Genomic DNA, 24,957 nt, shown 5'->3' with positions numbered 1-24,957 from the left:
CGGTAATAACCCACCGAAGACAGAAAGCTATGAACTTACTTCGGAGTGCGTGGTGGACCCATGGCAACTATAACTTTGACATTCTCGGGGTCTGTCGCAATTCCTACCGAACTGACCACATGACCCAGCAATAGCCCATAAGGTACTCCAAAAACACACTTCCGTGGGTTTAGAGCGATACAAAATTGTCTATAGCACTCAAAGCATTTTCTTAAAATGATCAATTGCCTTTCTCTTACGGTGGCAGCCCCTAAGTCATCAATAAACACCTTCAACTCTTCAGGGGATATGTCACCGAATGTCTTATCTGCTGTTCGTTGCCACGAACCAGGCGCATTGCATAAACCAAAGGCCATCACATGGTACGCAAAAGTACCAAATACAGTAATAAAAGTTGTTTTCAACTTGTCCTCTTCTGCAATTGCCATCTGGTTATATCCTGCAAAGCAATCCATGAACGAATATATTTCCCTACCCGCTAATTGATCCAAAATCTGGTCAATAAATGGCAATGGGTAGTAGTCCTTAACTGTCTGCTTATTCAGCTCCCTAAAGTCTACACATAATCGGATTTGATTATTTTTCTTTTTTCTGATCACCACTGGCGAACACCATTCAGTGTGTTGCATAGGAAAAATCAAACCTGCTTTCCGAAGCTTCTGTAACTCTTCAAACAGTCCGTCCCTCAGTTCGAAAGGCATATGCCTTACTTTCTGTCGTACAGGTCGACTGCCCTCTTTCAACGGAATTGTATGAATAGCAAGACTAGGAGGAATGCCTCTCAACTCATCATAACTCCAGGCAAAGATATCACGGAATTCCTGGATCAAGGCCACATAGTCCTCCCTTTCTGCTGTGCTGAGCATAGAACCTAATTTGATTGGCCGTGAATCATCAGGCGTACCAAGATCTAGCTCGATAACATGTGCATCTCTTATATGATCTTGGCCCTCTATCGGCTCATTCAAAGTGATCTGATAGATGTCTTCCGTGGTGGATCCCTCTTTGGATTCATCACTCGATGATATCTCACTGGCAGATAAATCTTCTAATGTCTCCAATTCTGTAGAAGATAGAGGAGCTCTCTCACTCTACGGGGACTCAGGATAAGCATCAACCACCACACGTTGGGCACCTCTGCCGAATATTAGTCGACCGGCGGGTATATCTACTTGGCAGTCCGCTTGCAAGATCCAAGGTCATCCGAGTAATACTTGGTAACTTGGACGGCCTGCAAAACGAATCACTCTAAAGTCCAACAGGCATTCTACATTTGCAACAGTGACATGGACCTTAGAAATGTAGCCTTCTGGCTGTCTCAAACTATCATCCGCCATTCTGAGAATTGTGGAGGTATCTTTCTGGATCGCAAGACCCAACCTTTCCATCAGTTCAGAACTCATAATGTTAACAGATGATCCCGTGTCGACAATGGCATAATCTACTAATATCCCATCGACATAGGCTGTAACCCTTGGGCAATGCTTCTCAGCATGCTCGAACCAATCATCACCAACTCGCGCAATACCCAAAGGTTCTACGATATACCCGGTACGTAGGATCTTTCTTTATTCCTTGCGTACTCCTGGGGAAAGCTTAATAAGCTGTAAGAGGTTCACGTCCGGCTTGACTTCGCAAAGAGAACTCACCAAATCGAATTCATGATAGTTCAATAGAGCTCGCTTTTCACGCCAAACCATCTGCTCTTTAGGTCGCTGAACTGGCTTTATTGCCTCTTTCTTAACTTTCACCTTCTTCTTTGTGGTTCCTTATTGGCTTTACTTTCCATGGGCTTCAAAGGTCCCCCTTCCGTGGCAGGATCCAAAACTTGCGTTCCTTTGTCGCCTTGTTTAGGGTTTCCGTCGACAGGCTTATCCTTGTCGGCTTCTCTACCCTTTTGACCTCTTGTAAGAACAGCTCGCAGATTAGAGGTTTCAGCATCATTAACGCGTACAGCCTCAATCAAACTAACCCCACTACCACTGGGTAGCTCCTCCACTGTAGTCTTTGGTCGTTGAAGTATCTGTTTAGGCCCGTCTTCTCGCTGGGAATCATTTCCTTGTACACGATGATTAACAGGCCCTGGTTGTCGACTACCTCGCTGGAGGGAACTGATCTTACTCCAGCAAGTAGCTGCTAAATGGCCGGATTTTCCACAGATGTTACACTTAACATTTGGGCAATTTCTTGGATAGTGCTGCCCACCACACCATTTGCAACTAAACCTCGAAGGTGCACCCTCATCTGGGTATCTACTTCCTATCAAATTTTGTTGTTTTTTATGGAAGTTGACATCAACGGCTATTTTCCGATACTGCTCCATAATCATGTTGGTACAATGCTTCATCATGTCCTTAACCTCGCCAAGAACATTGGAAGCACTCGACTCATAGCCTTGGTCATTACCATGTCGTTCCATCGGCCTAACAATTCGATTAGGCACTGGTTGTTGAGCCACAAGCATGGTACTAGAATTGACCGCCTGGCCTCCACCATTTGGAGCCATTTGACTGCCCGTAGGCATCGACATGCTAGGGGGAGCTGGTAATAAAGGGACATTCTGCATCATGTTCCCTCTCCCATTAGGGTTAGCCATCGCTATCCCTTGGCCACTACTGCCATTCGCCATTGCCACATTGTTTCCCAATACTAAACCCATATTCGAATTGCCTCGAGAAGCATAGGCTACTTGTAGTCGGGATTCCACCTCTTGTGCTCGTGTAATGGCAGTATCTATATCCCCCAAGGGGACACTACTCAACTGCAATTGGATATTAAAGTCCAAACCATGTAGGAAATATTGCAATTGGGCAGCTGCGGGGATAGGAATAGAGGTGTCCAACTTACGGAAAACCTCTTTTATCTTCTTTGCATAAGTACGAATATCCTCGTGTGGTTCTTGGCGGGTCACATTGAGTACACGCAACCAATATTGTCCACCCCTTTCAGGGGAAAACTCCCTTTGAAAAGCTCCATAAAATGAATCAATATTCAATATGGTTCCGGCTTCTAAACCATGATACCATATAGCGGCTCTTCCTTTGAGAGTCATGTTGAAGAACATCATTAAATGTCCTTCTTCTTGGATACGACAGTTAAACATCAGCTTTTGAAACTCCCTAATGTGGAGTTCCGCATCTTCCACAACTAGCCCATTAAAAATGGGTAGCGGGTAACCTAGAGCCGGCAAATCCGTCGTTCCTGCTGGAATTGCAACAGGCTGCGCCATGACGAGAATTGGATTTGCACTAGGAATAGGGGACGGTGGGGTTATACCTCCCGCACTTGATGTAGACTGGCTTATGGCAGAAAGGGGAGCACTAGAACTTCCATCTTCTCCTAATTTACTGCTTGTGGCCCCAAGACCACTAGATCCACTCCCTCGTAGGGGTTCAGCACCGCTACGCTTAGGGGAATATCTCCTAAAAATTTCAGCACGTCGCCTAGCTCTTTCGTCTCTCTCTTGCTTTAGGATTTCTGCTAGACGATGCTTATCGCTAAATAAAAGATCAATCACAGTATCCTTTGGCATAAACTACTAGTTGGTCCCCAGACAACCAGGATTCGAGGACCGCCACTTTTAAGCGGCTCCTGGCAGACGCACCACTGATGGAACCTAGAACGGGCCGGCACTGGCTCGTGCACTAGCTGGACCTCTATCTCACACGCTCAACAACCCCACGGCCTCCCGGCCAGGAGCGTTGATGACACATACATTGCCTTCCTAAATGTCTTGCGTTTGTATTACGTTGTTTGTAGTCCACTTTTCTCTCACCCACTACTTCTCAGAGGGAGTCCCTTACACATTGCCTAATGGCATGAAGCACAGACATAGGGGGTCCTCCAACGGCTGAATGCTGCCACCCCTCTGCGACTCTCCTACACCTTGGGGATTGGCCCCTCGATGCGTCGCTCAACATATAAACATTTCGCACAAAATCCACTCAAGGTACCATTTAATCGTATACAGGAATGTACCATTGTCCTTACTTCTCTTTTCCCTGGACCCCACGACTAGCCTATTGCTTAGGGTGTCCTGTCTCTCACTCAACGTGGGTCAAGGTCCTAATGAAAGCAATTGTTGTGCATCCAGGATTTCTGATACCTTTAAATATTTCCATGATTTATGCATATTATGGATGCCAAGTGCTCAAACAGTTATGAAATCAATATTGTGCACATGTGGAAAACAACCTTTCAATGATTTTCAACTACCGTTCTTATGCGGCGTTGCACGAACCTAGCACCAAGGAAACCCTCGTGCTACTAGGCCCTTATTTTATAATTATTCACCGACCTATATGGCATGCAAAAAAAACAGCAATCTTTCCATCATTTTGCTCCACATTTAGACACATTTTAACCACTCTACCCTCCCATCGATCAAATGTTGCATTGTTGTATATATTTATAAGGCATTTTGCCATCATTTTATGTGTAAAAAGCGGAAAAAGACGCACTAGAACAAGAAGGTGGGGTTGAAATGAGGCAAATCCTCATGCTTCAGTCCCCAGAAACATTCACAAACATTGTTCTTAATTTTCATTAATTTTCTGCACCCAAAATGCATTTTTTCCCTATTTTTAGTGATTTTCCTCTATTTTCCTTGTATTTTTCCTTATTTTCTGCATTATTTAATTACTAAAAATTCAAAATAGGTTATGGGCTGTGGCTTTTAGTTCCTTCTTCCAGCAAAATGAAAATTTAGTTGGTGTTTCTATTGATTCTTCCATTTTCATACCCAAAAACATCATTTTCCCTTGATTTTCCATATTTTACGTGTTTTAGTGTATTATTTTGAGTCACAAGATGCATATTTTTCTGATTTTCTGATTATGATCAACAAGTACTCATGGAAAACAGCAACATAAACAATTTTTAGCTCACATGAACAACACTTTATCAATCAAAAGCCATAAAATCTCAAATTTCCTTTGAAAAAATTGAATTACCGCTTATTTGTGTGTTTCGGGTTTCATGTCCATGGCTGCAAATCTGAAAATCAGCAGCACTTCATGCCCAGCACGATCACAAAGCACCATCTCCATCCCGTGGAGCAATCCGATCAATGCTGGACAAGCCTCCATCATTCTTTCTTCTTCCTTCCTCTTCCCACATGAACTTGCCTTTAGAAGAGAGAGGGGGAGGAGAGAGAAAGACTAGAATTCCATCTCAGCATTTAGGCCATCAATTGAGGAGCGAAGGATGGCGAAATGATCAGCAGGGAAGGAGAAGATCGGGCCCATGATTAGTTGTATAGGTTATTTGCAGGCTGTCATCTCCCCCATGAGGATTGTTGGCGCAATTTTCGGTGGCCATGTCTGCACATGTCGCCTCATTCTTGATCACGTTTTTTCATCTTGTGGCATAAAATTTTTAAGGGGGCCCAAGCCTCCAAAAGGCACACTCAACTTTGTCAAAGTTTTTTGTCCACCTTTTCGTATCTTGACCGTTTCCTTGGCCATTTCCCCGTCCGGACTCGGAATTGAGCTCTGAAAAATCCTGGGCGTCCGGCTTAGCATCCTGCATTGGCCAGTAGCTCGTGTCAACCCGCACGACTGTCTGAACAATTATGAAAAATCAACAAGTGTCACTCGGGCACCTTTAAAGCACTTTGGCGCTTAAAATCGTCCTAGGTTGAGCCGCCGCCCTTGACGGTGAATATTTTTCTCTTGATATTCATAATTTTTAGCTATTTTTAAGCACTCCCGGCACCTAAATTCCGCTCTCACTCATTGAGTGGGGTCTATGAGATTGTTTGTCAAGAATCATGTGGTGGGGGGACTTGCTTGAGCTGCTGCGCCAAACACACACTCTATACACAAGAGGAAGCTCACTCAAGAACACAAGAGGAGAGATGGAGGCCAAAACGTTTTCTTGCTAGTTTCTTCTTCTTCTTCCACACTCTATACAATGTACACAAAGTATAGATAAGATACAACATAAAGGAAAGTGGCCTTCTAAGTCAAATAGTGTTGAGATATTGAGCTCCACTTGTGATATGCCAGGGTGACTGTTGTGCATTTATGTCATCGACTTGTTAGCTGCAGATGCGGTTGGTACACCGCCCATGAATAATAGCTAGATGACAGCTATCCTTATCTACTCTAGTTCGTGGCTCAGTTAGTATGTCACCTTAGTTAGTTGAGTTTGGTTTGAGACCCATATATAGGGTTCTTCTATTTCTCTGTACTAGAGTTCTTTTTGGCTCACACAACTAAGAAGATGAAAATTGTTTTCAGCCTCCATCTTTGTGTGTATTCCCCCATTGTGTAAGTGAGAAAGCTACAAGTGAGACTCCTTCCTCCTCTCCCACAATCTTGACATGGTATCACAGCCTGGTTCGTGGTAAGGAGATCAAGAAAGCAAACCAAGTTCGCGGTGTTCTGGTAAGAGGACCAGTGTTGCTTTCATTTTTCGAGTTTGGGAGCAAGTCTCTGTAGGTAGCACAGCCGGAAAGTGCAAGAGTGCATTGTCTCAAATTGAGACGCCCTTCGCAGTGTAGCAAGAGGGTAGTATATGCCGCAAGATAGGGCTTTAGCCCTTGGTTGCCCTATTTTTTTTATTCGAGGCCATTTCAGAGCATGTTTTGGAGGCGGAAGTTTTCCGCACGCACTCAGGAAAAGGCCCTGTTTTTTGCTATGCGACCACTATTCTATAGGTCGGTGAAAAGTTATATAGAAATTGCATCGTATGCATGTGCGCAGAGACATTGGGAGTTACAGAATCATCCTTGTTGCCTGTTGATGCAAAATCGTCACTAGGAAGTGACTGTGTGGTCAAATACCACTTTCATCAGTTTTGCAGATTTGCCCTTGTGAGGCTGAAGCTGTGTTTTTTACAGTGACGGAATTTTTTGCAATGTTCTGTAATGGCGTCTGATTCTCTTTCACAGATTGTCACTGAAAAGCTTGACAAGAATAACTTCCAAGCATGGAACTTTAGAATGATGAATTTCCTCATGGGAAAAGGATATTGGGAAATTGTTGCATGAAATGAAGAAGAACTAGTTCTTCCTGATGTTCCCAATCAACAACAAATGCAGGCATTTAAAGGATGGCATGAGAGAGCCAGAAAAGTTATGTACTGGCAATCTATCAGTATTTCAGACTCTATGATTGTGCATATTCAAGATGCAAGTACGCCAAAGGAGGCATGGGATACTTTGTCAAAAATGTATAGCACAAATACGCAAGCCAGGAAAATGTAGCTCAAGCAAGAGTTGCATAATGTGCAAAGAGAAAGTATGAGCATCAATGACTACCACATGAAGGTGAAGAAGATTGCAGATGTACTTGCTTCCATTGGGTCTCCAGTGAGAGATGATGATTTAGTTTCTGTGACCTTGAATGGTCTAGGAAAGGATTATGCACAGTTTCGAACATCCATTTCTGTCCGTGAAAGATTTCTTGATTTTGAGGAGTTGATTGCTCTTCTAATTTCTGAGGAGCAGAGAAATGGTGGTGCATCTTCTTCAGGAGGAACTTCAAAAGAAGCTGTCTTCTACTCAAATGCTGGAAGAGGTAGAGACAGAGGTAGAGGAGGCCGATCTGGAGGCCATGGTAGAAATCAGAATGTGCAGCAAACTCAAGAAAACTGGTCCTATGGAGGAGGACATGGTAACTCTAGAGGCAGGGGGAGCCAAAGAGGTCGTGGTGGATGGCAAAGAGGGCAAAATGCAAACAGCAATGTTGAATGCTACTACTGTGGTAAAATGGGTCATATGGCTAAAGACTGCTATAAAAAGCAAAATGATATCATGAATGGTAAATTGCAACAAGGGAATTATGCATCTTCTAGTAGACAGGGTGATGAAGAAATGAGCATTTGTTTATGGTGCAGCATATGACTAATTCTATGACAAGTGCAGAAGAAAGCAACAAAGTGTGGTATGTTGACTCAGGTGCATCAAACCACATGACAGGTCATGCAGAATGGATGCAGGATGCAAGAAAAATGGAAAAACTAGGATTTGTGGAGACTGGTGATGATACTGCACATCCTATTGTGCAGATTGGTTAAATTCCTTTGTCTATGTAGAATGGGAAAAAGAAATACCCGTCAAATGTATTTCATGTCCTGAATATCACCAAGAATCTGGTTTTTGTTGGTCAAATGGTTGAGCAGGGCTTGCAGGTCAGATTTAATCTACATGGATGCTTTGTTGAGGATATGAAAAATAAAGGTTGCTTGATAGCAAAAGGAAAGAAGAAGGGCAGAATGTTTACGTTGGATGCAGACATGCTTGAATTGAGTGCAGCAATGTTTGCACATGGGACCGGTGTAGTTGCAGATATTGATATCTGGCATAAATGTATTGGTCATGTTCATGTACAATGACTTAAATCAATGCATGACCAAAATATTGTTGCAGGATTGCCTAAATTCAAGATTGCAGAAATGCATAAGGTATGTGAAGCCTATTAATTTGGAAAACAGGTAAGGAAACCATTTCCTAGACATGTTCAAGAGAGTAAAAAGCCATTGGAATTAATCCACTCTGATGTGTGGACTAGTAAAGCTGCATCTATTGGAGGCTGTCATTATTTTGTCACTTTTATTGACGACTATAGCAAAAAAGTTTGGATATATTTTATGAAACAGAAAAGTGAAGTGTTTGGGCATTTCAAATCTCTTAAAGCTATGGTTGAAAAAGAAACAGGCCTGCAAATAAAATGCCTAAGGTCTGATGGAGGGGGAGAGTACCTCTCAAATGAGTTTGCAAGGTTCTTGCAGGAGCATGGCATAAAGCAACAATATTCATGTAGTCATACCCCATAGCAAAATGGAATTGCAGAAAGAAAAAACAGGCATATTGGAGAGGTATCTTGTGCCATGCTCAATGAAAAAGACTTGTCAGATTTTTACTGGGCTGAGGCAGTTGCTACAGCAGTCTACATAATGAACAGGACTCCCACTGCAGCAATACATGGCATGACTCCAGAGGAGAGGTATACTGGTAGGAAACCAGATATTTCTCATTTGAAAATTTTTGGTTGCATTGCCTATGTTCATGTGCCATATGAGTTGAGATCCAAGTTGGATCCAAAAGCTGAGAAGTGCATCTTTATTGGTTACTCTCTGCAAAACAGAAAGGGTATAGATGCTGTAACCCTTCTACTCGTAAGTTTACAATGAGCAGAGATGTTGTTTTTGATGAGATGAGTAGCTGGTATAAATCGGTAAATGTGATTGATAATGTAGATGCACAAAATGGTAATGCTGCACGGAATTCACAGCAGTAGTCACAAGATATTAGTGGATGTGGAGTGTCCTCTAGCAGTGGTTCACATTTTTTGCCATGGACAGGCAGATTGAGATTAGGAGAATCTTCTCAAAGAAATGCAGATGGTGGTATGCAGGTATCACGAAAAGGAAAAGAGAAGGTAGATCAGCCCATGTTTGATGTGAATGCAGGTCACTCTTATGTGGATGGTGAATTTAGTGGTTCAGAACAGAGCATTGATGATGAGTTGGGTATTCCTTCTGTTGTTACACTTGGAGTTAGGAAGACCAGGGATGTTTTGAGAGCTCCTAGAAGTGAGCCTACTTTGCATAGGTCTACAAGAGCTAGGTATCCTCTGGATAGGCTGAAATATGATGGATTTATAGCCATTGACTATACCTATATAGTCAAAGTGATACAGGAACCAGAACCCACTTCTTTTGAGCAAGCCATGGGAAAAGAAAAATGGGAGAAAGCCATGGATGAAGAAATGGATGCGTTGGAAACAAATGCTACATGGGAATTGGTACCTTTGCCTAAAGATAAGAATGCAATTGGTTGTAAGTGGGTTTATAAGGTGAAGCACAATGCAGATGGTTCTGTGAATAGATACAAGGAAAGATTAGTAGTTAAGGGGTATGCACAAACATATGGCATTGATTATGAAGAAACATTCAGTCCGGTTGCAAGGATGGCAACTGTGAGAGCAGTCATTGCTATGGCTACATCAAAGGGATGGTCTTTACATCATATGGATGTAAAGAATGCCTTGTTGCATGGTGATTTGCAAGAAGAGGTCTATATGGAGTAGCCACCAGGTTATGTGCATGTTGTTCATCCTGAGTTTGTTTGCAGGTTGAAGAAAGCCTTGTATGGCTTGAAGCAAGCACCTAGAGCATGGTCTGACAAGATAGGACAGTATCTTGTCACTATTGGCTTTCAGATTTCCAAGGCAGATTTCTCATTTTATATGAGAAAAACAGAGAAAGGTATTATGCTGCTAGTCATTTATGTTGATGATTTGATTATCACAGGTGATAGTGATGAAGATATCCTTCATGTGAAAATGCTATTGAAGCAGAAGTTTGAGATGAAGGATTTGGGAGAGCTGCGTTATTTCTTAGGCATTGAGGTGATCAGATCACCAAGTGGGATACGGCTCTTGCAGAGACAGTATGGATTGGACATGTTGTCCAAATATGGGATGACAGGCTGTAAGCCTATTTCACTTCATTTGGAGTAGAATGTGAAGTTGAGCGCAGATGCAGGTGAGCTTTTAGAAGACCCTACTATGTACAGACACATAGTAGGAAGTTTGATTTATATGACTATTACCAGGCCAGATTTGAGCTATGCTGTTGGATTGGTAAATTAGTTTATGCAGGCTCCAAGGAAACCGCATTTGGATGCGGCTAGACGCATACTCAGGTATGTGAAGTCCACATTGCAGTATGGACTATTTTATGAGACTGGGATTCAGATACAGTTGCATGGATACACTAATGCTGATTGGGCTGGTAGTATTTCTGATAGACAATCTACCAGTGGATATGTGTTCTCTTTTGGGAGTGCTGCAATCACTTGGAGTAGTAAGAAATAGCCTACAGTTTCCTTGTCGAGCACAAAGGCTGAGTACAGGGGTGCAGCAATGGCTGCATGTGAGGTAGCTTGGTTGCATAAGCTACTTTATGATATGCATCAGTCTACAAATGGGCCAATTGTCATTTATTGTGACAACATGAGTAGTATACACTTGGCAAATAACCCAGTCTATCATGCTAGAACAAAGCACATTGAGATGCATTATCACTATGTGCAGGAGAGGGTTTTACTAGGTCTTATTGATCTAGTTTATGTCAGCACAGAGGATGAGGTAGCTGACATATTTACGAAGGCATTGGGCGCAGAGAAGCTGCGCAAGTTCAGAGACCTGCTTGGTGTGTAGGAATGGGGATTGAGCTCGAGGGGGAGTGTTGAGATATCGAGCTCCACTCGTGATATGCTAGGGTGACCGTTGTGCATTTATGTCACCAACTTGTTAGCTGCAGATGCGGTTGGTACATCGCCCATGAATAATAGCTAGATGACAGCTATCCTTATCTACTCTAGTTCGTGGCTTAGTTAGTATGCCACCTTAGTTAGTTGAGTTTGGTTTGAGACCCATATATAGGGCTCTTCTATTTCTCTATACTAGAGTTCTTTTTGGATTACACAACTAAGAAGACGAAAACTATTTTCAGCCTCCACCTTTGTGTGTATTCCCCCATTGTGTAAGTGAGAAAGCTACAAGTGAGACTCCTTCCTTCTCTCCCACAATCTTGACAAACAGTGCATAACCGACTACACTAATCGACTGGTGCTATGTCTTTGCCAGCTATAGGTAGGTGTAACAAACTAAATATAATAAGTGATAAGTCAGTGGCCATGTGAGTATCATAATGACCACCAACGTGCTAAGGGTAGATGTGCGGACTCATCTAGCCAGGCGGTCCATCATCAATGTCCGCACGTGTTGAGCTTGCCATCTCAACACTCCCCCTCAAGCTCAATTATATCTCTGCAACCCCAAGTAAGCTTCGAAACTTTCGAAGCTTCTCTGCACCCAATGCCTTTGTGAAAATGTTAGTTATCTGATCCTGTGTGCTGACATATACCAAGTCAATCTCTCCTACAAGTACCTTCTCTCTCACAAAGTGATAGTGCACCTCAATATATTTTGTCCTAGCATGGAACACTGGATTCCTAGCTAGCTGTATGCTGCTCATGTTGTCACAATGAATGACAACTGGACCATCTTCCTGCACCTCCCAATCTGTAATATTTCTACTGAAAAATATTACGTGCACGCGTGAGTCTCATGCAATGACAATGCCAGCATTGAAAATACGGACGATGCGATTGTACATGACGTATCATGATTGGCAAAAATGAGACCAAAGTAAAAGAAACCGCGTATATTCGAGTGAACCTCCTCTTGGGAGGAGGTCAAGAGGAAATTGATTAATTTATGGAAAAAAAATTCTTTCCCCCCGCTGAAGGCTGTGCTGGAGGAGAGGGAGTAGGAGGGGATGACTCACCTCTCTTGTTGCTGGAGGTCATGGAAGGGAGAGGGGCCATGCAACTAGCCGCGTAGGGAGAGAGGTCTCCTCTCCCTACCCTATAAATACCCCCTCTATGGGGTGAGTAAGGGAAGGAGCTAAGGGTCACATGCCGCCAGGCTGAGAGAGGGAGAGAAGGAGCTGAGGTCGGACACCGCCAGGCCGAGAGAGGGAGGAGAGCTACGTTGTGCCATGAGAGGTGGAGAAGCTGCCGCTGAAGAACCGCCACTGCCATCCTTTTGCCTTCTGTGTTGCCAACAATCGTAAGAAAATCATCTCCTCTCCTCCATGACGTGGAGTATCCCACGGCTACATAAGCTTCCAAGAAGCTTCTTGGAAGCTTTTAAGGGGGGGCTCTCTAAGCCCCCTTTCTCATTGAAATTCCCACGCAAGTCCTTTTTAACTCCCGGGTTTCTTCAAAACCCTTTTCCCTTGTTTCCCCCTGGAATTTAAGCCCCCTTTTCTTCCCTTACATCCTCGGGAATTGAGCACTTCCCCTTTGCGTCCCCCAAGAATCCATTTACCCCGATTTTAAACCCTTCCCATGGATTCTCCACCCTAGTCTCTATAAAAGCCACCTTAGCCAGTTCTCAAAACCTTTCCATAGCATTTCCACAAAACCTCTTTACCCCCGGTTTCCTTTACTAAAAAAAAACCTTCCCACACAAGTCTCTTAAATCCATTTTATTCCTTTCCATGAAGGCTATTTTTATATCTGTAATTTTCAAGTTCCCTTTCCCTTGAATCCCCCAAAAGCGATTTTTTTGGTTGTAAAGTCCTACCCGTGGTGTCCCTATTAAAAATCCTTTGCAACCCGGAATTTAAAGGTCTTTCTCATTGCATTCGTCACAAGGCCAAATCTCCTTTCTAGGTTTAAGGGCTCTCCCATTGAACCCTCCTAAAGATAACTTCTCGTTCCTCCAAGCTTCGAGGAGGAAGCCTATAAGGCCTTCTAAAGCCCGATTCCGAAGACGGTGCAATTGGTCAAGGAAGTAGAATCTCAAAGGGAGTTTCACATGCGAAGGAGACGGGCCAAGATCATAAGTTTGCGGCCAAGGCAAGAAGGTCGAATTCACGATGGCCCCTAAAAAGGCACAAGGCGCAATCGCAGGAGGATCATCTCCTAACATCCATGTGGACATTTCACCACAAGTCCAGGTTTTTCTTCCTATTTTTGATTTAGTCGTAATATTGTAATTATGCATGGTTAATTCACGAAAGTAAGATGCACTTTTACGATTGAAAAACATTGGCTATCTTAGGTGAAATAACTCACAATTGATGAATCGGTCATTTGTATTTCTGAAAGAAATAAACGAGAGAAGGACATAAGACGTCTATGCATTCTTAAGAAATTGTTTTTATGCATTACAAAGTAAAGATTTTAGATCAACTAATGACCATCATTTCAAAATCGAAATTGTTGTAGTACACTTCGATTATGCATGGAACGATTAAATCGCATGTCGCATTATTAGACATCTCTTCTTTGTAATAATTCATTAAAGGAGGTTGCTAACAACCGTAGGAAATTGCTAGGCATGGAAATGATTCTAAGGCTGCATAAAGTAGATTAAACTCTAGTCAGTTGGCATAAATCTCAATCAATTACGTGAGTAGTTACGAAAGGTTATGTAATGCTCATCCAGCATATGAATAATTCATTCAGAAATGAAATTAGGAAAATGCTGCACGGTTTGTTTTAACTTAAACCCTAAAAGCTTAGCAGCATGAATCATGAATGCATCAATAGAAATTATGCCGTAACTTAGCATATGCTTTGATCTTAACCAGAAAAGTTAGGGTTTGTAAATCTAATCATACATAGGCAATGAATCATGTGATTACGAGAATGGTATCGTAAATATCTTCTGGAATAGACAAGTAAATTGGGTTACCCTAAACACCTAAACTGCAAAGGAATCACTTAGGAATGGTTAAATCGATGCAACATATCCCAAGTGCAAACTAGGGTTTAGCACGTTGAGGACACGACCTAGATGCACTTATTTCCAAGATGAAACTCTCATAACCTAAAGACCTGTCCACACTCACGGAATGTAGGAACAATAGGACATACTTGCGAGAAACGATCTAGGTTTTTTACCCTAAGGTTTACTCGCTAAAAGGATGAAACTCGATTTGAATTGGAACCCTAGGACTGACAATGTTAGCCTAGTGCAATTAGGAATGGATTGGATATGAAGACACCCTAATCCTGTTTCCTATCTAATCATGATTCCGTGATTAGAAGACCTCGTTCGATGGGTAAAATAGTCCCATGGATTAGATGCGGCACTTGTGCAACAAGTTGCAGAGTCACATGATCTTGTGGTTTGACCACAAGAGAATGACCAATTTCTCGAAATGAGATTGGCAGATTCCTGCACAAGTTTATCTTGCAAGAGGATGAGTAGTCATCCTGTTATAGCACCTTTCTTGGGAAAAGTGACCAAGATAAGGGGAATAGATATTTTCTTGGAAGCACAGGACCAATCAATAATTTGGAGCAACATATTAAGGTATTGATTAAGTTGGGTTAATAAGGTATGGTCCTAACCGAAAGACATAAGGGTTAAAAAATAAACCCTTGGGGATCTTGCCAAGTCGCAATTGATCCCCGACCGAATGCTGGATGCATTAAGAGACAAGGATTCACTCCTTAGTAGTTGGCCAAATTAACGACCACTGGAAATGATTGTGCTTGTAATAGTTTAGAGAGCACTATTTTCTTTGTTTGCTCAAGGAATTAAAAGATGAAAAGATATCTAATGCTTCAAGTTGAAGGCCTGAAGGGAGAGGCAGCATCAGTTACCCCCGATTGTCTGCTTGACCCTAACCAAGGGGGTTGTTTAGCCGTGTAACATTCTGAACTCCCACAAACACATGTGAACCGCCTCTATAAAGGATAATTGAATTGGATAAATGATAATTTTTTAAAATTATTCCCCTTATCCCCCCAGCCGACTGTCGTGCTGGAGGGGGAGGGGAATAGAAGGTGTGATCAAGCTCCTTGATGGAGCTTGCAGGGGGGAAGAGGGCATGCGTGATGCCACACAGGGGAGGGAGGATCCCCCTCCCCTCACCTATAAAAATTGAAAGTGTGCAGGTTGAGAGGGGACGACTGAGGCGCTACCCTGAGAGCATAAAGGGGAGGCCGTCAAACTACATAGAGGGAGAGAGTAAGACTCTATGTGCAAATCGTGAGGGAGGGAGAGATTGAAGACGCCACCCTACCACCAATCAATTGCCAGTTTGAGGATGGGGTCGCAGCCGTGGAGAAGAAGGGGAGGCACTGTCGTGAACCCCGAACTGCCGTCTGTCATCGCCATTAGCTCATAGTCAACCCCACGTGCTTCTTTAGAAGCTCTAGAAGCTTCTAAGAGGGGGCCCTATAACCGCCCTTTGCCACCCCCCCAAAATTTTCCCCTTGAAGGGCCTTCATGTGGCCCTTAAGCCTTTTTTTTCCCCCCATACAAAAAGTCATGCTTAAAGCCCCTTCAAACCCTTTGTCCCCCCACACAAAAATCCACTCTTAAGGGTCTTCTACACCCATTTTCCCCCTTTCCGAGGATCTTTTGGAAACCTTAGCTATGAGGGTTGATAATTCCCTCCCCCCTCGGGATTCAAGAAAAGCATCCTAGCCCTGGTCATGTGGGCTTACTAAAACACCCCTCTCCCCCGGGAATCCAAAGCCCTTCGTGTGCCCCTTTGATAAGCTTTTTTTTCCCCTCCCCCTCAAGATTCTTCCACCCAATTTTGCGTGAATTCCACCTAAATCCCTTCCCGTAAGGTTTCCCACAAGTCCTTAAAGCCTTCTTGTGGACTTTTCCTCTCCTAACCAGTTTTAAGGCCTTCTAAAGCAAATTCACTAAGGGTGTTCGCGTACGAAGGAGACAGACAAGATCGTAAGTCCACACTCAAGGAGAAAAGGCTGAATTTGCAATGGCTCCTAAGAAAGCCCAAGGCGCAACCACAGGAGGATCGTCTCCTAGCATCCACGTGGACATCTCACCCCAAGTCTAGGTTTTCCTTCCTGGTTTTTATTTTACGTTGTTATAATTTTACGTGCGTGGATGATTTTTGGATATAGGATGCATTTTTCGTCTTAATTACTTTGGTTAACTTAAAAGAATTAGCTTACGATGCACAAGTTCAGTCATTAGCATTTTCAATAAAATGAACAAAATAAAGTGAGCAGAAAATTGGTATGCATTTCTAGCAAGTAGTTTTTGTGCATTTCAATGAACTCAACTTAGATTAATGTCCATATTTACAAAATGGAATTAAGATAGTGCACTCCGTTTAGGCATGGAAATATAAATTGCATGTCACATTATTAGGACATATCTTCTTCGCAATGAGTCATTATGGAAAGTGGTAATAATCCATAGGAAATTGCAAGGCATGAAATGATTCTTAAGTTGCATAAATTGGTATACATATCGTTTTTCAATTGCATATTTATTAGTAAAAGGCTGCATGTTTTAGCATGAATCTTGTTTGCAAGTTATAGGGTGATTAATTGGAATTAGGCTATAACCTAACCTATGCTTGATCTTAAAACGAAAAGTTAGGGTTGAAAATCAACTTACACATAGACAATGAGTCATGTGTTTATGGAAATGATAGCGTAATTATCTTCAAGAATTCAACAAGTTGGCTTAAACCTAAACACCTAAAAACCGCGAAGGGACTTGTTTAGGAAGAGCTAATATCAATTCCAAAGAACCAACTAGGATTTAACACGTGACCTAGTCGCTCGTATTGCCAAGGCTGGAACTCCTATACCCTAAAGACTTGCCCACGTTCACATAATTTAGGGACATTGGAACATACTTGAGAAGTGATCTAGGGTTTTTCCCCAATAATCTTTCACCAAAAAAATGAAACTTGGAGCCCTAGAGCTGACAATGTCAGCCTAATGTAACCAGGAACAGATTGTTTCGTGACTCCATTCGAAGGGTAAATAGTCCCTTAGCTTGATGCGACACTTGTGCAACAAGTAGTAGAGTCGCACGATCTTGTGAATTGATTGCAAGGAAATGGCCAAATTTCTCAGAATGAGGTTGGCAGATTCTGATGCTGGTTATCTTGCAAGAGGATGAATAATCATCCTAACATAGTATCTTTCTTGGGTAAAGATAATTGCTTGAAAGCAAAAGACCACAACCAATAAATTGGAATAACATATGAACCTAAGGTATTGACCAAGTCGGGTTAATAGGGTATGGCCCTAATCCCATGATAAAGGGGATCTTGCCATGTCAGAAGTAATCCTGGATCGAGTGCTGGATGCATTCGGAAAGAAGGATTCACTCCTTAGCAGTTGGCCAACAATAACGACCAATGGAAATGATTATGCTTGTTACAGATTTAAGAATTAAAGGATAAATGGATGTCTAATGCTTCAAGTTGAAGGCCTGAAGGGAGAGGCAACTTTAGTTACCCTCGACTACCTACTTGACCCTAATCAAGGGGGTTGTTAACTGCATCGAGAAGGTGGACCAAACCTGCCGCGAGGGGGGGCTCTGGCCGTAAATCCCTCACCTTCTAGGCCCTGCACAAGAGGCTAACGTGACTCAGGATTGGATCTCGAGGCCCGCATACTAGTCTACGGGCGGAATCTTGGATTAGTTATCCCTGTGGATTGCTGGATATCCTTCGAGCGGATTGTGGATAAGCCTACGGGCTGGAATTTATGTATTTCAAAGATAAATATGATAACCTCTTAATAAGAAACTTGTTTGACATTGCTTTTCTATGTCAAGTGATATGATTACGTGAAGGAACCAATGCCTAACGGGCTAATTAAGGAAGCTGATTCATACATGTCCAACTAAATGTGTTAGGTAATTAAATAATTAAAACAACCTGAGGAAAGTGCGGTGGATGTGGCCATAGGTCCGTCCTATGGATGGGTGGTCCCGGTTGGTCGGGAACTTTTCTCAAATCACGATGGATAGCTAGAAGATCGTCAAAGAACAGAACAACAAAAGTGTTGACCTAGAGTTATAATTGATCCCGATTTACGCTTCTTTAGGGGAACGGAATGGGACTATGCCTTATGGCAGAGAGGTTGAGCTTCACATCCCTCTCGTTTCCCATTCTCCTTGAACCAAGTGCAGCGTGAATCCGCGTCGGACCTCGCGTTTTTGCGTAAAGTAGTTCGCTTGGGTTCGGCGCTAGTTGCCGTTAGAAAGTGACCAATAGGGAAAACCCTAATTCAGGTTGGTCCTAAGTGGGAACGGCCGGAATACTTCCACTACGTGGCAAACGTGGAAAGTCCTAGATTGCAAACCCCGTAACATTCCATGGGAGTGCCGAGCGAAGCTTTCTAGACATCCTTCCCGATGGATTTCTAAGACGTGTCTTGAAGATAACAGGTGGACGCGTTACAGTTGGTATCAGAGCAAACCAATGAAGGATTTGTTTTTATGAAATCTTAATTAGACAAAGTAAAGCAAATGTTGATGTCCAAACATCTCCTTACTTTCAATGCTGTCTTACAGAATTACGAAGCATGGAACAGGTTCTTAGTGTTCCGCGTCATGTTTATGACTGCGATACATTCCCCGAATTATCGATAGAGGGTTGAGATGATGAACATCCCAGAACATATCTATAATCCATCGCCTTTGTACATGGAACGAAGATGGTCGGGTATCTCAGGAATCTACTATATAGCTTCCCACTGGTTTGCATACCTACAAACCAACCTAAAGAGAATCAAGTGGTTGGAAAACCTAAAAATCGTGAAGCTGTTCATTTTTGTGGAGGCTCACATAAATTCAACTTTACATATTCAAGGTCGGAGGGTTGAGCTGAAATTATATGTATATGAGGAAGTAACCCGTGTAATCCCCGCCGACAGGATTAAAGTGTGGGGGCGCCATGAGAAGAATGGGTTCCAAAGGAAAGGATACCCTGAACTTCCAATGACTTACCGATTCCTGAAGATCCATGACCCAAAACCATACTATTATTCAGTTCCTGTAGATAAATGTAATACAACATTATTCTCCCCAAACTAAATGTAAATAGTTGGCTTATCATAGAAGTGCAGGCTAGACCAAGGGGCAACAAAACTTGGTCTTATAATGACCCGAATAGAGGAGCATTCAGGCCTCAGATAAAGAGAGTTCAAGGTCAGAATCAGGGACAGAAAAAGAAAGCAAGAACTAATAACGTCAACAACTTTGTTCCTACTCAAAGAAATGGCTGAAACCTCTGTTGTTTCCACTGCAACGAGCTCGGTCATTTCAAGAGGCAATGTCCCAAGCTTGGAGGAGGACATCACTAAGCATCTTTCCAAGGAATGGGCCATGGTCAAGGAACCGCTACTCGAGGCAGAGGAAGAACTGCCTGCATTGCCAATAGGTAAATGTGCGAAGAAGAAGAAGATCCGACCATGGAAGCAGAATTTGAAAGGGCAACAGTCCATGCCGCTCCACACAAGAAAGGCCCGAATCACCAGTTCTCGATGATTCAAACACTGTCGGACTATCAAGGTAAAATTTTCAAGACCTTGATTGATTGTGGCAGTACACATTCCTTTATCTCACCAGCTTGTGCAAAAAGATTAGGAATAGCCATAGTAGAAGCACCTATTTTGCTTGTGGAATTGGCAAATGGTCGTGAGGTTACTTGTACCAGGAAAACTGCTAAGGTGGAATTCTTTCTGGGAGAAAAGAGGACTTCGGTCAAATTCAGAGTCATGAATTTAGGTATCCATGAGTGTCTACTCAGAATGGATTGGCTTAAGTCTAATGACGCCCACATTCATTGTGGAAAGGGCAAAATTTCCTTTCGAAACTTTGAAGGGGAATTGGTCACAACTCAAGGAGAAGTAGGGAAGCCAAAAATTCAACTGGCCAAAGCATCTCGAATTATAAAGGGAGTCAGAAAAGGACTACATGTCTACTTAAGTAAGCTCAACAAGTTAGATCAGAAGCAGGAGTCTAATGAAGGACCTTCATGGCTAAAGGAATATGCGGATGTATTTCCTGAAGAGTTGACAGAACTCTCGCCTCAAAGAGAAGTGGATCATGAGATCAAGCTAGTACTAGGAGCTGCGCCAATTGCAAAGAGACCTTATAGAATGTCCATACAAGAAGCAATTGAGTTGAAGGAACAACTCAAGCAACTGCTAGATTAGGGCTACATCCGTCCTAGCAATTCACCATGGGGAGCTCCAATAATGTTCCAGAAAAAGAAAGATGGAACACTTCGACTATGTATTGATTACCAAGGGTTAAATCAATCAATTGTCAAAAACAAGTATCCTATTCCTAGAATAGATGAGCTTCTTGATCGTCTTCAAGGTGTGAAGATCTTCTCCAAAATTGATCTCAGGTCGGGTTACTATCAGATAAGGATCAAGGAAGAAGATATCCCCAAGACAACCTTCAATACAAGATATGGACACTTTGAGTTCCTAGTTATGTAATTCGGGCTTACGAATGCACTGCCACCTTCAACAGGTTAATGCAGGATATTTTTAGGCCATATCTTGATGACTTTTTGCTAGTCTTCTTCGACGACACTTTAGTCTATTCTAAATAGGAAGAAAATCATGAACCCCAACTTTGGATTGTCCTTGAGACAATGAGGTCACATAAGCTGTATGCTAAGATGAAGAAGTGCGCATTCTTCAAACTTCAGATTGAATATCTGGGATTCATCGTATCAGCGGAGGGAATCTCAGTGGACCCAGCCAAGGTCAAAAGATGTGCTAGAATGGCCAATACCAACAATTATCAAAGAAATACACAGCTTTCTTGGATTGAGAGGATGGTATTGGGTCTTCATCAAAAACTACGCTTTGATTGCAACACCTCTGATGGACTTACTGAAGAAGCAAACATCCATTGCATGATCAACTCGCGAACAAACCAGCTTTGATAAATTGAAGTAAAGTTTGGTATCAGCACCTATACTAAAACTTCTAGACCTCAATAAGGAGTTCGAGGTAGTAACTGATGCTAGCACACTTGCCTTAGGTTGTGTGCTCATGCAGGAAGGTCATCCTATAACATACTCTTCAAGGAAGTTGAAGAGTCATGAGAAGAATTATGCTACCCATGATCTGGAATTTTTAGCTGTCATCCATGCTCTAAAGCTTTGGAGACACTACCTATTGGGTAACAAGTTTACTCTAGTAACTGACCATAAGAGTCTCAAGTGGATCTTTACCCAGAACGAGCTCAACATGAGGCAACGTTGGTGGATTGAAGTGCTGGAGGAGTATGACTTTGAAATCAAGTACCGACCAAGAAAAGAGAATGTAGTTGCCGATGCACTCAGTCTCGCAAGGCATTCCTTAATTCCCTAATGTTGCAGAATCCATCAATAGCTACATCTCTAGCTACAAAAGTATCTATGCCAAACAATCCAATACTTGAGTTAGTTAGAGAGGATGCATGCCATGATCCAGCCTACCAAACGATGCTAAGGGAGATCTCTATCAAGGATCAGAACCAAAAGCTGCAGGCTAAGTATCATGAATTCTCTATCAATAGTGGACTTGTCTACTATACAATGAGGTTGTGTATACCGGCAAGTCAGTCACTTAAGCAGAAGATATTGTGGGAAGCTCATGATTCCCCTTTCTCAGGACATCCTGGCTATGCCAAGACTCTCAATGCAGTTAGGAAGAGCTACCATTGGGAGAGGCTTAAAGGTGACATTCTCAAATATGTCACCGAGTGTTTGTCTTGTCAACGTATCAAAGCCGAACATGTCAAAATGCCAGGGAAGTTACAACCACTTGACATTCCCCAAATGAAATGGGAATTCATTAGTATGGATTTTGTTGTTGGCCTACCCCAAGTTCAGGGAGGATACAAATCCATCATTTTCACGCTACATGGGCTACCAAGAAGAATCATTAGTGATTGTGACTCTCTCTTCACATCACACTTCTGGAGAGCTATCTTTGAAGCCATTGGGACTCAACTCTATTTTAGCATAGCTTACCATCCCCAAACCGATGGTCAAATAGAGCGAGTCAATCAAGTCATCGAGGATATGCTTAGGGCACACTGTTGTCGTGAGCCAAAAAGGTAGATTCAATACTTGCCTTTGGTTGAATTTGCATACAATGCTTCTTACCAACAAAGCATTCAGATGGCCCCTTTCCAAGCATTGTATGGCCATGACTGTCGAAGTCCCCTAAACTTCTTAGATCCAACCATGAGGGTTGAAGCTTCAAGGCAAATGTTGGAAGAGATGGATGACCAAATAAAGTCAATAAGACAGGACATCCAAGCTGCCAAGGATAGACAGAAGGCAAACACGGATTTGAAGCATCAAGATAGAATCTTCGAGGAAGGAGATATGGTCTTCATTCACGTATTGTGGACCATACAAGATCCTCAAGTGCCTAGGACCTAATGCTTATAGATTGCAACTCCTTGAGAACCTAAAAGTTCATAATGTATTACATATCAGCCTATTGAAGAAGTATGTACCTAATCCTAACCATGTACTTGATGACCAACAAGTTGTAATGCCTAGTCAAGGAGTCCTTGAACTAAGGCTTGACAGGATCTTAGATGTTAGGGAGAGACAAGTTGTAATGCCTACAAGTTGTAATGCCTAGTCAAGGAGTCCTTGAACTAAGGCTTGACAGGATCTTAGATGTTAGGAAGAGACAATTGAGATCTAGAACCTTGAGAGAATGCCTCGTCCAATGGAAAGATTATCCCAAAGAGGATGCCACTTGGATAGATGAAAGCACTCTCAACCACCAATATCCCTAGTTTATCTCGAGATGAGGACATCTCGATTCCTCCAAGGGGGAGAGAATGTAACATTCCAAACTTCCATAAGCACGCGTGAACCGCCTCTATAAAGGATAATTGAATTGGATAAATGACAAATTTTTTAATTATTTCCCTTATCCCCCCAGCCGACTGTCATGCTGGAGGGGGAGGGGAATAGAAGGTGTGATCAAGCTCCTCGATGGAGCTTACAGGGGGGAAGAGGGCATGCGTGATGCCACGCAGGGGAGGGAGGATCCCCCTCCCCTCACTTGTATAAATTGAAGGTGTGCAGGCTGAGAGGGGACGGCTGAGGTGTTGCCGTGAGAGCATAAAGGGGAGGCTATTGAACTGCATAGAGGGAGAGAGTAAGACTCTATGTGCAAATCATGAGGGAGGGAGAGATTGAAAACGTCGCCCTACCTCCAATCAATTGCCAGTTTGAGGACGAGGTCGTAGCTGTGGAGAAGAAGGGGAGGCACCGTTGTGAACCCCAAATTGCCGTCTATCTCGCCGCCACCAGCTCATAGTCAACCCCATGTGCTTCTTTAGAAGCTCTAGAAGCTTCTAAGGGGGACCCCTATAAGCCCCCTTCCCGCCCCCTCGCCCCCCCCAAATTTTCCCCTTGAAGGGCCTTCATGTGGCCCTTAAGCCTTTTAATTCCCCCATACAAAAAGTCATTCTTAAATCCCCTTCATACCCTTTGTCCCCCCACACAAAAATCCACTCTTAAGGGTCTTCTACACCCATTTTCCCCCTTTCCGAGGTTCTTTTGGAAACCTTAGCTATGAGGGTTGGTAATTCCCCCCCCTCGGGATTCAAGAAAAGCCTCCTAGCCCTGGTCATGTGGGCTTACTAAAACACCCCCTGCCCCGGGAATCCCAAGCCCTTCGTGTGCCCCTTTCATACCCTTTGTTTTTCCCTCCTCGAGATTCTTCCACCCAATTTCACGTGAATTCCACCTAAATACCTTCCCGTAACCTTTCCCACAAGTCCTTAAAGCCTTCTTGTGAACTTTTCCTCTCCTAACCGGTTTTAAGGCCTTCTAAAGCAAATTCACTAAGGATGTGCACATACGAAGGAGATGGACAAGATCGTAACTCCGCGCCCAAGGCAAAAAGGCTGAATTCGCAATGGCTCCTAAGAAAGCCCAAGGTGCAACCGCAGGAGGATCATCTCCGAGCATCCACGTGGACATCTCACCCCAAGTCATGGTTTTCCTTCCTAGTTTTTATTTTACGTTGTTATAATTTTACGTGCGTGGATGATTTTTGGAGATAGGATGCATTTTTCGTCTTAATTACTTTGGTTAACTTAAAAGAATTATCTTACGACGCACAAGTTTGGTCATTAGTATTTTCAATAAAACAAACAAAATAAAGTGAGCAAAAAATCGATATGCATTCTAACAAGTAGTTTTTGTGCATTTCAATGAACTGAACTTAGATTAATGTCCATATTTACAAAATGGAATTAAGATAGTGCACTCCGTTTAGGCATGGAAGTATAAATTACATGTCGCATTATAAGGACATATCTTCTTCGCAATGAGTCATTATGGAAAGTGCTAATAATCCATAGGAAATTGCAAGGCATAAAATGATTCTTAAGTTGCATAAATTGGTATAAATATCGTTTTTCAACTGCATATTTATTAGTAAAAGGCTGCATGTTTTAGCATGAATCTTGTTCGCAAGTTATAGGGTGATTAATTGGAATTAGGCTATAACCTAACCTATGCTTGATCTTAAAACGAAAAGTTAGGGTTGAAAATAAACTTATGCATAGACAATGAGTCATGTGTTTATGGAAATGATTGCGTAATTATCTTCAAGAATTAAACAAGTTGGCTTAAACCTAAACACCAAAA

Source organism: Lygodium microphyllum, chromosome 1 (assembly GCF_053477565.2).
Source record: "Lygodium microphyllum isolate KBCC chromosome 1, Lygodium_microphyllum_v1.1.10, whole genome shotgun sequence".
NCBI lineage: Eukaryota > Viridiplantae > Streptophyta > Polypodiopsida > Schizaeales > Lygodiaceae > Lygodium > Lygodium microphyllum.
The sequence above is the reverse complement of the archived record's forward strand: the minus strand, read 5'-3'. Positions refer to the sequence as shown.